The sequence below is a fragment of the Monodelphis domestica genome, chromosome 3, assembly GCF_027887165.1.
Source record: "Monodelphis domestica isolate mMonDom1 chromosome 3, mMonDom1.pri, whole genome shotgun sequence".
Taxonomy (NCBI): domain Eukaryota; kingdom Metazoa; phylum Chordata; class Mammalia; order Didelphimorphia; family Didelphidae; genus Monodelphis; species Monodelphis domestica.
The window spans coordinates 155,981,554-155,996,162 of NC_077229.1; the positions used below are offsets into that span (position 1 = coordinate 155,981,554).

At 32.6% G+C, this 14,609-nt stretch overlaps 1 pseudogene; it reads right to left on the minus strand.

Moving 5' to 3' along the window:
* Window positions 1-2,288: 2,288 nt before the first annotated feature.
* LOC103106698 (probable ATP-dependent RNA helicase DDX10) lies at window positions 2,289-3,393 on the minus strand (annotated as a pseudogene).
* Between the last annotated feature and the right edge of the window lie 11,216 nt (window positions 3,394-14,609).

Genomic DNA, 14,609 nt, shown 5'->3' on the forward strand with positions numbered 1-14,609 from the left:
CTCCCTCTTTGCTTTGAACACTTCTAATTAACCACTTTTCAACCTTTGCTTTGCATATATATATATATATATATATGTATATATATATATGTATATCTAGCTTTGATGTATTTGAAGCTTGGTGATGTTAGTTATTTATTTTAAAACTTAATTAAAATTGATGTTTCCTTTGTGACAAGTAAGATGTAGGCATTATGCCTTCTTCCTTAGAAGCAAAGAAGAGAAAATTTTCCTACTTTTCTATTAGCAGAAGCAAATTACAGGGCTATATGCAAAATTCTCACTTGCCTTTTTAGTGATAATGCAAAAAATTTTGCAATTCAATGCATCAAGCATGGACCATTCCCCTAATACATTTGTATGTGGCCTTTTTCCAGTTTTTTAGAAGGAAGAATTTACTTCATTGATTTTATTAAATTATTATCTATTATGGAGGTAGCTGGATGTTACAATGGAAAAAGTCATGGACATGGAATCACGAAGACCTGAATTAAAATCTGTCTTCATTTATTTACTAGCTATATGACCTGGACAAGTTAATAAAATTCTGCCTCAGTTTCTTCTTCTGCAAAATCAGCTGGTAACTTAGAGTCTTTAGAATTTTCCTAGTTGACTGGAATACTGAATGGTTAATTGAATTAGTTGTATTTATGCAGCCAAAAAATAGCAGAGTAATGATTTGAATTCAGCCATGTTATCTCTTACAACAGTAGTATGCTTGTTGACTGGCTGATGACTGAGCAATTTGTTATGACTGTGTACCAATCTAGAAAAATATATTTGTTAAAATGTCAAAGATCCTTAGAGTTGGAATTTGTAGCAAAAAGACTTCTCATTAGTTAATTAGTGAAGGATGGAGAACTTTTCAATTATAATTTTGATCCTGACTATGTCTTCCATAGGTTATTCCACAAGTACTACATCTTTTGCTGCATGTAACAATTAGTTGCAATTTCAACATTTTTCCTTGAAAAGTGAAATTATTTAATAAAATGGAAATTATTAAAGATGACTTTTCTTCAATTTTTATAGCAATGTCATGGGTTTATATTGTAATCATAAAACCCTACATTTCTATGAATAAATCCACATACCTCAGTCATTTGTTCAACACTTTACTGTCAACATTGTTTTTATGGATGTCACTCACAGAGAACCTTTTGATTTATATTGTTTTTGTTTGGCATAAATTTGAATTAATAAAGGACTTCAGATACAATATAGTTTAAACCTTTATTTTATATTTTTACAAAATTTTATTTTTATTACAAAATTAATGAGCAACATAATGCATGAATATTTCAATACAATGAGAAACAGAATTATATGAAGATATAACCTTATATTTTAATACAATACATAAACATATTTTAATATAATACATAATAAATTATATATTAAATTTAGCACAATGAAAATAAAACTGTCCTTTTTGTGTCTTTTTCTGAGCTTTTTCTGGTTCTTTTTTTCTTTATTTAAAAATGTTGTATCACCTTTAATGTACTGATAACTAATGTAACAACAGGAAAGCTTCTGTAATTAGCAAGTAATTGCTAAATTATTATGAGAGAGAGAATTTTTCTGCTATTCCATAATTCACTTTAACAAGGATTAGGATTTCCAATGAAACCTAGCCATGAGTAGAGGAAGGAAAATCCAGGATAGCTTTTTTTTTTCCATTATAATACCTTCTTTATTGTTGGCAATATTCAACCTATGCAAATGGATGATAACAGTCTAATAATACATAGAAATGGCTGTATCTCTAGCAAGATTGGGATTTATATTAAAGTTTCAACAAAAAATTCAGAACTCCAGAAAAAACATGGAAAACTCCCCAAAACTTCCCACTTATAAATGTGTTAACTCAGAAGAATTTCATGCTGGTTCAAAGATTTCAAAACTCATTAAATACCACTCATCAAATACATCATATACGTGCGAGGTGTTCAGACATCTTGGAGTGGTGGCAGTTATTTGTCTGGGTTTGGCGGTGAGTTTTCCCTTGAACTGATTCAGTTTCAGGCATCTTGGCTAAGCCCTTTTGGAGTTCAGGTTGATTCCTTCCTCCTTCACACTCCAAAACCTTACTTTCTAGATCTCCTAATTTTCCTGCCCAGTACTAGCCCGTTGGGAGAAATCCTACTCTTTTTCCTTCTTCCTTCTTCTTAATCTCCTCCACTATATCAATTAAATCACCATCAATTTCCAGCTGACATGGGTATTTTATTATTTGGGATTTTCCCTGGCGACCATTTAACTTTTACATTTTAAGTCACAATGCTAAAATTATCCTTTACATGCCAAAGAAAGGTCTGTATCCAATGGTTCCACAGTTTCCCACTTGGTCTTTTTTGACTTATGACTCAAAATCATCTCTTCTTTACCAGCATTTCTGTTCCTTTTCCTCATTCCTCCCATATTCCTTGTTTCACCCTCTTCATCTCCCATATCATCATCAGATGTCTGTTCATGGCTTCTGTGCTTATCAGGATCTGGGAGTATGCTTGGATCAAATTCACTATTGTCATCACTCCAATTGAGAAAGGCTTCCTCCTCTTCATCTTGAGCCTTTACTTGTTTCTTTCTTGTTTCTCTTTTGGATTCCTTCTCTTTAAGCCGTTTTTCCCTATGCTTTGCTCTAATTTTCTTTTTGTATTCTTCTTTGTCAAATTTGTCCTCTTCTTGCAGTCTTTTCTTTCATTAAATTGATGCCAGGTCCTTCATCCTCTTCCTTGGTTTTGTTCACAATGGATTTCTGTATAGGTGGCTACTGCTGAACTAACTCCCCATATTCAGTAAAGATGACTTTTGTGTTTACTTTAAACTTCCTCTTCATCACTTTTCTTTTGCTTCTGTCACTTTGGTTTCTTTTTTCTTGATGCTAGAATTAGATGGTTTCTTCTGTATAGTGGTTTCTTTAAGGTCCAATCCAAATACATTATGTCATTTCATTCTAAAGAAGTCAGCATCATGACCATCTTCATCCTCTTCATCTCCATCTAAAGACTGTACAGAAATCACTTTATCTTTTGAAGTCTCATTGGTAGCTGAAAGAACTTGTACTTCAGACCCATTTACTTTTTCTACCTTCTTTTCTCTAATTTCTTCCTCAAGTTCCTTTTCTTCATCCCCATTTTCTTCTTTACCAAGAGCATTTGCTGGGTTCTGTTTGTCTTTTTTTCCATATTTCTTCTCTCCTTTCTTGAGGATAGACATTTTCTCATTGAAATATGCTCTAAATTCCTCCACTTCATCATTGGTGAGGGAAGAAGTAACATGTTTTCTTCCATCTTTGTTTTCATCATCTGTTTGACTTGTCAATGATTCTTTAGTCATTATTTTCTGAATTCTCTGAAGAAATCTCACCTGTTGTGCCACAGCTAGTCCAAGAGAACATCATTAGAAGTGATTCAATCCACTTCTTTCAATGGCCTTTGACTCATTCTCACACTTGCTACTCTCTTCTGAATAGAGTTACAAGGCAAAACTCTCTCCTGGTTTTCTAACTACTTAACTGATGGCTCCTTCTCTGTCTCCTTTGCTGGATCCTCATCCAGATCATACTGGATCATTACCCAAAGTTCTGCCTGGCTCCTCTTCTCTTTTACCTCTCTACTAGTTTACTTGATGAATTCATCAGTTCCCATGGATTTAAATACCATCTCTATATTGATGATTCTCAAATTTACCTATCCTGCACTAACCTCTCTGGTGAGCTCCATTTTCACATCTCCAAATGCCTTTCAGATATATCAAACTGGATGTCCAACATGTCCAAAACACCCAGCATAGATTTTATATGTTGCCAGATATTGGGATTGGGATATTGAAGCATTCAACAAACTAAAATCCTCTACTGAAGGTCAACTCATGAAATATAGAAAGTTCTTTTTTATTTAAATTAAATTATTTAGTTAATTTAGAGCATTATTTCTTGGTTACAAGAATCATGTTATTTTCCTTCCTCCTCTACCTCCACCCTTCCCATAGTTGACATGCAATTTCACTGTGTATTACATGTGTCCTTGATAAAAATTTCCATGTTGTTGGTGTTTGTACTATAATGTTCATTTAGAGTCTATATACCCAACCATATCCCCTCAACCCATGCATTCAAGCAGTTGTTTTCTTCTGTGTTCCTACTCCCACATTTTTTCCTCTGAATGTGGATAGTGTTATTTCTTGTAAATCCCTCCAAGTTGTTCAGGATCACTGCATTGCCACTAAAGGAGAAGTCTATTACATTTGATTGTACCACAGTTTTTCAGTCTCTGTGTATAATGTCTTCCTGGTTTTACTCCTCTCACTCTGTATCAATTCTGGGAGGGCATTCCAGTTCACATGGAATTCCTCCACTTCATTATTCCTTTGAGCACAATAGTATTCCATCACAAACATGTAACATAATTTGTGCAGCCATTTCCCAATTGAAGGGCATCCCCTCATTTTCCAATTTTTTTTGGCCACCACAAAGAGTACAGCTATGAATATTCTTGTACAAGTCTTTTCCCTTTTTATATAGGTGGGGTACAAACCCAGCAGTGCTATGGTTGGGTCAAAGGGCAGAAAGTCTTTGAGTGCCCTTTGGGCATAGTTCCAAATTGCCCTCCAGAATGATTAGATCAATTCACAACTCCACCAGCAATGCATTAATATCCCAACTATTCCACATCCACTCCAATATTCATTATTTTCTTTTGCTGTCATGTTAGCCAATCTGCTAGGTATGAGGTGATATCTCAGGGTTGTTTTGATTTGCATCTTTCTGATTACAAGAGATTTAGTAAACTTTTTCATGCGCTTAATAATAGTTTTGATTTCTTCATCTGAAAATTGCCTATACATGTGGCTTGCCCATTTATCAATTGGGGAATGAAGTACTTGATTTTGATTTAGCTCCTATAAACTTGAGTAATTAGACCTTTGTCAGAGATTTTTGTCATAAAGATTTTTTCCCCAATTTTTTTGCTTTCCTTCTAATTTTGGTTGCATTGGTTTTGTTTATACAAAACCTTTTTTAATTTAATGTGATCAAATGTATTTATTTTATATTTTGCAATTTTTTACTAACACTTGCTTGGTCTTCAAATTTTTCCTTTCCCAAAGATCTGACATGTATACTATTCTGTGTTTACCCAATTTGCTTATAGTTTCCTTCTTTATATTCAAGTCATTCACCCATTCTGAATTTAACTGGTGTATGGTGTGAGATGTTGATCCAAACCAATCTGTTTCATACTGTATTCCAATTTTCCCAACAGTTTTTTTTTGTCAAATAATGGATTTCCCCCCAAAATGTTGGGATCTTTGGGTTTGTCATAGATTGCCTTGCTGAGGTCAATTATCCCAAGTTTATTCCACTGATGCTCCATTCTGTCTCTTATTTAAGGACCTTATTGTTTTAATGACCACTGCTTTATAGTATCATTTGAGATTTGTTACTGCTAGGCCCCCTTCCTTCATATTTTTTTTCATTATTTCCCTGGTTATCTTTAATCTTTTATTCTTCCAAATTAACTTTTTTTTTTTTGTAATTCTGTAGAAAAAAGTTTTTTGGTAGTTTGGTGGGTATTGTAATGGGTAAATTTTGGGTTGAGACTGAATATAAAAATTATTGGTTGCCAAGGATTTAATTTCTTAAATTGCAATGAAACACTCAAGTCAGAATGGGATTTTATAGTGTTTTAATTATAATAGGAGGAAGAAATGAAGAAAAGAGAGAGAGGAAAAGGAGTTAATTTAAACTGCTCTACCTCAGGCTGAGCCAGGCAGGAGTTCAAGGCCTTGGTCAAGGGGGCCTCCCCTGAGAGCCAAGGGAAAAAGGAGTCAGTCTTATCACTCACCACTTGACCATCTCAAGGAAGCAGTCTGAAGGAGCTCCTCCTGGCTCGAGTTCCAGGATTGAACTGGTGCCTAGCCTCCTCACAGGAAGTGATGAGAACCCCAAAAGCAGTTCTCTACATCACTTCCTGCATTGCACATGTGCCAATGCTGGCTCAATCTTGGCTTAGGACGGCCCAGGAGATAGTAAGTTGTTTCTGATTTGTCACTTGCTAGCACATGACAGTGTAGTTTGAGTGTGGACATTCCTGGGTGCTAGACTAAGTAAGATGGAGAAAATCTAAAAATCACAGTATGGCACTAAATAATAAATAAGTTTGGGTAGGATGGTCATTTTTATTATGTCAGGTTTTCTTACCCACAAGCAATTAATGTTTTTTCCCAATTATTTAGATCTGGTTTTAATTTTGTGGAAAGTGTTTTGTGGTCATGTTCATATAGTTTCTGTGTTTGTCTTAGCAGATAGATTCATATGTATTTAATATTATCTAGGGTGATTTTAAATGGAATTTCTCTTTCTAATTCTTGCTCCTGAGATGTGTTGGAAATATATGGAAATGCTGATGCCTTTTGTGGGTTTATTTTGTATCCTGCAACTTTGCTAATGTTGTTGATTATTTTTACTTGCTTTTTAATTGATTTGTTATGATTCTTTAAGTAGACCATCATATTATCTTCAAAGAGTGACAGCTTGGTCTCCTCATTGCCTATTTTAATACCATCAATTTCTTTTTCATCTCTAATTGATACTGCTAGTGTTTCTCGTACAATGTTAAATAAAAGAGGTGATAATGGGCATCCTTGTTTTACTCCTGATCTTATTGGGAAGGCTTCTAGATTATCTTTATTGCAGATGATGGTTGCTGATGGTTTTAGATATATACTGTTTTTAATTTTTAGGAAAGGCCTTCTATTCCTATAATTTCAAGGGTTTTCAATAGGAAATGTATTTTCTCGAAGGCTTTTTCTGCATTTATTGAGTTAATAATGTGATTTTTCTTTGTTTTGCTTGTTGATGTGGTCAATTATGTGAATGGTTTTCCTAATATTGAACCATCCTTGCATTCCTGGTATAAATCCCAACTAATCATAATGAATAACCCTTGTGATCACTTGCTGGAGTGTTTTTGCTAGTATTGTATTTAAGATTTTTGCATCTATGTTCATTAAGGAGATTTGTCTACAGTTATTTTTCTCTGTTTTTGACATTCCTGGCTTTGGAATTAGTAGCATATTCATGCCATAAAAGGAATTTGGTAGAACTCTTTCTTTGCTTATTATGTCAAATCCTTTGTATAGTATTGGGATTAGTATTTCTTTGAATGTTTGATAGAATTCATTTGTGATTCCATCTCATCCTGGGGATTTTTTGTAAGGGGGTTCTTTGATGTCTTGTTCAATTTCTTTGTCTGATTTTTTTTTTAGATTTTCTATTTCTTTTTCCATTAATCTAGGCAATTTACATTTTTAAAGTCATCCATATCACCTAGTTTGCCATATTTATTGCCATATAACTGGGCATAAAAGTTTTTAATGATTGCTTTAATTTCCTCTTCATTAGAGGTGAGGTCTCCCTTATCATCTGTGATACGATTAATTTGGTTTTCTTCTTTCCTTTTTTAAATTAGATTGACCAGTACTTTGTCTATTTTGTTCATTTTTTTTCAAAGTACCAGCTTCTAATCTTATTTATTAAATGAAGAGGTCTTTGAATTTCAATTTTATTAATTTCTCCTTTAATTTTAAGATCTCTAATTTAGTTTTCATCTGAGGATTTTTATTTGTTCACTTTCTAGTTTTTTTTTAATTTGTATGCCCAATTCATTGACCTCTGCCCTCCATAATTTGTTAATATATGAACTCAAGGATATAAATTTCCCCCTAAGTACTGTTTTGACTGCATCACATAGATTTTGAAAAGATGTCTCAACATTGTTATTTTCTTCAATGAAATTTTAATTGTTTCCACGATTTCTTCTTTAACTAACTAATTTTGGAGAGAACCATATAAGTTAATTTCCAAATAATTTTTGATTTTCTTCTCCATGTACTTACTAATTATTATTTTCATTGAATTGAGATATGAAAAGTTTAAATTTATCATTTCTTCTCCTTTACACTTGTTTGCAATGTTTTTATGCCCCAGTACATAGTCAAACTTTGTGAATGTACCATGTGCTGCTGAAAGGGAGGTGTATTACTTTTTGTCCCTATTTATTTTTCTCCACATATATACTAACTAATTTTTCTAAGACTTCATTCACTTCTCTTACCTCTTTCATATTAATTTTTTGGTTTGATTTATCTAGTTCTGATAGAGGAAGGTTCAGGTCTCCCACTAGTATAGTTTTCCTATCCATTTTATTCTTGAGCTCCACTAGTTTCTCCTTTAGAAATTTGGATGCTATGCCATTTGGTGCATAAATGTTGAGTACTGATATTTCCTCGTTGTTCATACTGTCTTTTATCAGGATATAATTACCTTTCATATCTCTTTTAACTAGATCTAGTTTTACTATGGCTTTGTCAGATATCATAATTTCAATACCTGCCTTCTTTTTCTCAGTTGATGCCCTGTAGATTTTGCTCCATCAGTTTACCTTTACCATATGTGTGTCTACCTTTCTCTTATGCATTTCTTGTAGACAAGATATGGTAGGATTTTTATTTCTAATCCACTATGCTATTTGCTTGACTTCTATGGGTGAGTTAATTCCATTACCATTCAGAGTAATGATTACGAGCTGTGTATTTCCCAATATTTTTATATCCTCTCCTAATTCAGTCCTTTTTAATTTTGCTATATCCTTTTAAGCCAGTGGTTTGCTTTTAGTCAGTCCCCCTGATCCCTACCCTTAATATGCTTTCCTCTCCCTTTTTGTTCTCTTCTTATTTTTTATCGTCTGCTAAGTTCCCTCTGCCCTCTTTCCTTTCTTTTTGTACTCCCTGCCCCACCCCACCCCTTTACTTTTACCTTCTCACTTTCCCTGTAGGGAATACCCCAATTGATCTAGATATTCTTCCCTCTCAGAATTGATTTCTCTGAGAGTAAGGTTTAACTATTACCTGTTAGCACTCTCTTCTTCTCCTTCTTATACTAGTATTCTTCTGCTCCCCTTCCCATGTGCATCTTTGTGTGATATAAGTTATCCTATTCATATTATTTCATCAACTTTCTCTTGGTGCCATTTTATCTTCCCCACTGTCTTTTTTTTTGCATATCATCTTATGCCACTTACTACCCTAATCTCTTTCAGTGAATGATTCATCTATTTATTATAATTGTGAATATAATTTTTGACAGTAACAAATAACATTTTCCCCATATATTAATATAAAAAATTTGATCTTATTGAAGCTGTTAATGACAAATTTTTAAATTAAAAAAATTCTCCTTTCCCCTCTCTTTCTCATTTACATTTTCATTTTTCTCTTGATTTTTGGGTTTGAATATCAAACTTTTCATATACTTCTGGTATTTTCTTTACAAATATTTGGAAATCTTCTATTTTGTTGAATGCCCATACTTTCCCCTAGAAGTATATAGACAGTTTTTATTGGTAGGTGATCCTTGTTTGAAGACCCAATTCTTTTTTCTTTCTGAATATCATATTCCAAGCCTTTTGGATCTTTAGTGTGGAAGCTGCCAGATCTTGTATAATCCTGATTGGTGCTCCTTGATATCTGAATTGTCTCTTGTTGGCTTCTTGTAAAATTTTCTCCTTAGCTTGAAAGCTCTTGAATTTGGCAATTACATTCCTGAGGATTGTCTTTTGAAGATTTAGTGTAGAGGGTGTTCTATGAACTCTTTCAATGTCTATTTTTCCCCCTTATTCAAGAACATCAGGGCAGTTTTCTTGGATAATTTCTTGTAGTATGATGTCAAGATTTATGTTTATTTCTGGGCTTTCAGGTAGACCAATGATTCTCAAATTGTCTTTTTAAGACTGATTTTTCTGATCTGCCATCTTGTCAGGAGAAATTTTTTATGTATTCTATTTTGTCAATCTTTTGACTTTACTTTACTAATTATTGCTGCTTTGCAAAATCATTGTCTTCCAATTGTGTAATTCTGGTCTTTAAAGCCTGGTTTTCCTTTTTGGTTTGTTCTATCTTGCTTTTTGTGGATTCTAGGTGTTTCTCCAATTGGGCATTCTTCTCCTTTAAACTGCTACTTTCCTTTTGAACTATTTTCCATTTTTCTTGCCAGAAGGCAATCTTTTTAATAAACTCAGATTAAAATTCTTCAAGAGCTTGTGGCCAAATTCCATCTTTTGGGAAGATTTTGGTGCATTTATTTGTATTCCATATTCTCCTATTTCCTTTGTAGTCTGGATTTTTCCTCCATAAAAGTTATCCAGGATCAATTGCTTCTTCTTGTTTTTCTTGGTGTTGGGAAGTTGTTTTTCCTTGGCACTGTTTTCCATCACTATCATAGTTTTTACTTCCCTTTCTAGTCTGAAATCTGAATGAAGATGGCAGGTTTTCTATGTATAGAGCTAAGGAGCAATGCTTTTGCCTGAGGCCGCCTCTCAAGTCTCTGAAGCTTCTACTGTTTGCTGCCCTTCTCTGTGCTATCTCCTGGCAGGTGCTCAAGGTCTGTTCTCCTCAGCCTGCTGGGGTTTCAGGTCTAGCTGCTCTCAGGGGTAGGTCTTTGGTGGTCTTAGCTGCTAGGGACCTAGAGGTGCTTCTCACTTGCTCTAGAGCTGCCCCTTGCTTATTCACTGATTTTAACACATTGACTCTGACTCTGTAGGTGGGGTGGGGAAGGGTTGATCAACTCCCATTTTGGTGTTGGGTTTTCACCCCCTTATAGTGTGGAAATGCCCAAATTCTATGTACCTTCAATGCTCTACCTTATTGTAGAGTCCTTTCATTTATATGAATTTGGATTTTTTAGCCTTTTGATGTAGTCTATATTGGTAGGTGGTTAGGAGAGGAAGAGTTCTGCATCTAGACTGCTTCCATGTTTACCCAGAAGACCCTCATCTTCAATGAACTACCCCTTAATTATCCATCACCTTTTAAAAATGTCTTGGGATATTCAAGAGAAAGGGAGAATAATGAACTCTGATAATCTACTTATTAAACTATCTGCCCCAATTTAGATAATCATCCCTGGTCAGGAGAAAATCATGGAGATCTATGAAGCTGCTGTAACTAATAATCCTGATATAATTGATAAATTTGTATTCTTTCCCCAAAATTAATCTCTCTGTTATTAATCATAACACAGGGAGAAAAGTGATATTGTATCTATCCCATAATTTTATTTTATTTTCCCTCTTCCTTTTTTAAATTATTGTAACCCAGATAAAAAAAAGGAAAATAATTCATCATGTTGAATTATTTTTCGATCAAGGAAATAAATAAGTTGACTAAGTTTTTCATATTATTCCTTTCTTCTATGTTTCAGTGGATAAGAGAAATGAGGGGGAGGGAGGAAGAAAGAAAGAAAGAAATAAAGAAAGAAGGAAAGAAAGAAAGAAAGAAAGAAGAAAAGAAAGAAAGAAAGAAAGAAAGAAAGAAAGAAGAAAAGAAGGAAAGAAAGAAGAAAAGAAGGAAAGAAAGAAAGAAAGAAAGAAAGAAAGAAAGAAAGAAAGAAAGAAAGAAAGCAAGCAAGCAAAGGAAGAAAAGAAAGAAAGCAAAGGAAGAAAAGAAAGAAAGAAAGCAAAGGAAGAAAAGGAAGAAAGAAAGAAGGAAAGAAAAAAAGGAAGAAGGAAAGAAGGAAAGAAAAAAGAAAGGAAGAAGAAAAGAAAGAAAGAAAAAGGTAAAGAAAAGTACATGAATATCATCAAAAGAAATCCATTGGTCCTTCTTATATTGTTTTTTTTTTAAATCACAACTCATGCATATTCATTTTCTTTTTTTAAAAATATTTTTGTTTGTTTCCCCTCAAAAAAGGGTTAAATTTGTAATCTTCATTTCCATGGTTTCCTTTTGCTTTGTTTTTCTTTAGATGACATTCCTGGTCAACTTGATCTTACAAACTTTTGTGTTAGCTCATTAAGAAGTCAAACATTATTTTTCCTCTGTCCCATTATTGTTTCTAAATGAGGCATTGTTTTTATTTCTCTTTCTTATACTTATCTCTTTTCTTTTCTTCAATATCTTTATATTTGCTTTTATATCTCATGCTAATAGTTATACACATTGAGTTTTGTTCAAGTTTCTCTTGAACAATTTTTTCACATATACATATTAACATATACCTATTATATAATATATTGCATACATTACAATTATATTTTCATATTCCTATGTCAAACTCAATATGATATCTATATTGTCTGAACTCAAAAAACCATTTTATATTCATTTTATAGAAAACTCTTTATTCCTTTTCCTCCTCATTTTTCATCTTCTCTGCCTTCTTTTCATTCTTTACCTAAACCAACAGCAACAATCAAGGAAGTAATGTCAAAAAACTATATACATACTTTGGACAAAAATGGGACTAAAAACTTAATTCTGGAAGATAAAACAAGAATGTATTTGAAGACCTTAAATGTTGAGGAGGAATAAGATTTTTTTTCCCTTGGAATAGATTACCACTGAGAACCTTTCAGATTTTAAAGTTCCTTCATTCTACAATTTATTTTTTTTACCTCTATAATTTAGGAAAAGTTCCTTCTAAATTGTGACAATCAAACATAATATGCATTGGTAAGGACAGTGTCTGGTAAATATAAGAAATACTTGATAAGTGGTTAAATTATATTAGGAAAAATTTACACTGATGCAATTACTAGTCTTTGACGTATTTAAATATTATCATTCCTTATGAATAGAAACATAATTTTTCAAAGTTGGATGTCTAAATTTAGACTACTACTAAATTTAGACTAAATTTAGACATCTCTCCCCTCATTAGACAGCAAATCTATTTGTGTATCGATGTAACCTAATGTGATTTTCTCTCAATCTAATTTAATTGTCATAGACAAAATGACAAGACTGACCTTAAATAAAATGATCAATTTAATGATCTGATGAGTTTGATGATTTGTTATTGAATGAAAATATTTGTTCACTCACTTGTATATATACACTTTGCCTAATGCTATTAGAAAGATATAAGGAAAAAGAAGAGGAAATCATGTTGATCTGCATTCTCTCTCCATCTGATATAGGCAATGGTACATTTTTTAAAAGGATTGTCACATTTTTATTTTTCATAGTTCTTGAAATATCAAGCCATGGTGTATTGTGTACAGCAAATCCAGAAGACTCTCTTCTAGCAAGCTTCTGTGATTCTCTCATTCATCATTTTCCACTTCAAATGAAGTTAGGGCTAAAAAAGGGGGAAAAAGATATAAATTATGCTTTTCAGATGTCAACAACATGCTTATCTTCTAAATAAAAACTTTTTTTTAAATACTATTACTGATTTTTTTTTCTTCTTTCACATTTGGAAGGAATCCAGAGACCTCTTCCTTTTAGCAACTGAAAACACATATATGCTACCCATCCCCCAAAATAACCAGTTTAAAATTCTATTTTTAAATAGATGGCAGGATATATCAATTCCTTTTATATATAATAACTTTTTAATATGTTTACTTACTATAATTAAAAGATATATTTTTTATTTTATATCTAATAAAAATTATCTAGAGCTATATAATGTATAGGTCTATATCTGTGTGAAGAGATAATGTAAATAAAGATAAAATGTAAATAATGTAAATATCATTAAGATTTCTACCTAGCCATTAATGTAACATTCTTCTTTATATGTTGTACCTTCACTATATAAAGAGAATATGGTGAAGTTTATTTGAATATTGATTTTGACACTCTATTAGTGACCACTAAAAAATCAATCAACTTCATCAGCCTCAATTTCCTCTTGAATTAGGAGCAGAACTTTGTTATATATGTATAATAGAAAATGTAAATATAAAATAAATGTTAGCTATTATCATTATTATATTTTCAAATCATTGTAATATAATTTGTTTAGACATCTAACACTGAAGTATATTTTTCTAATATAGTTACGCAAATCTGTCAAAAAGATATTATTTAGTATTGTTATATATTATAGTCCTAGAGTTTTACCTGGTATCCATGGAAAGTTAAATTACTTACCCAGGATCACATAGCCAGTATGAATCTGTCAGGCCCTGGGGATTTTTTCTTAGGAAGTTCTTTGATGGCCTGTTGGATTTCTGTTTCTGATATGGGATTATTTAAGAAATCTATTTCTTCTTCTGTTACTCTAGGCAATTTATATTTATGTAAATATTCATCCGTATCACCTAGGTTGGTATATTTATTGCCATATAGTTGGGCAAAGTAGTTTTTAATGATTGCCTTAATTTCCTCTTCGTTGGAGGTGAGATCCCCCTTTTCATCCTTGATCCTGTTAATTTGCCTTTCTTCTTTCCTTTTATAATTAGATTGACCAGTACTTTGTCTATTTTGTCTGTTTTTTCAAAGTACCAGCTTCTAGTCTTTTTCATTAGCTCAATAGTTCTATCACTTTCGATTTTATTAATTTCTCTCTTAAGTTTTAGGCTCTCTACTTTGGTTTTCTTCTGGGGGTTTTAATTTGTTCATTGTCAAGTTTTTTGATTTGCATTTCCAATTCATTGATCTCTGTCCTCCCTAATTTGTTAATATATGCACTCAGGGTTATGAATTTTCCTCTAAGTACTACCTTGGCTACATCCCATAAGGTTTGAAACGATGTCTCGATGTTGTCATTTTCCATAATGTAATTATTATTTGTTTCTATGATTTCTTCTCTAACTAACCGA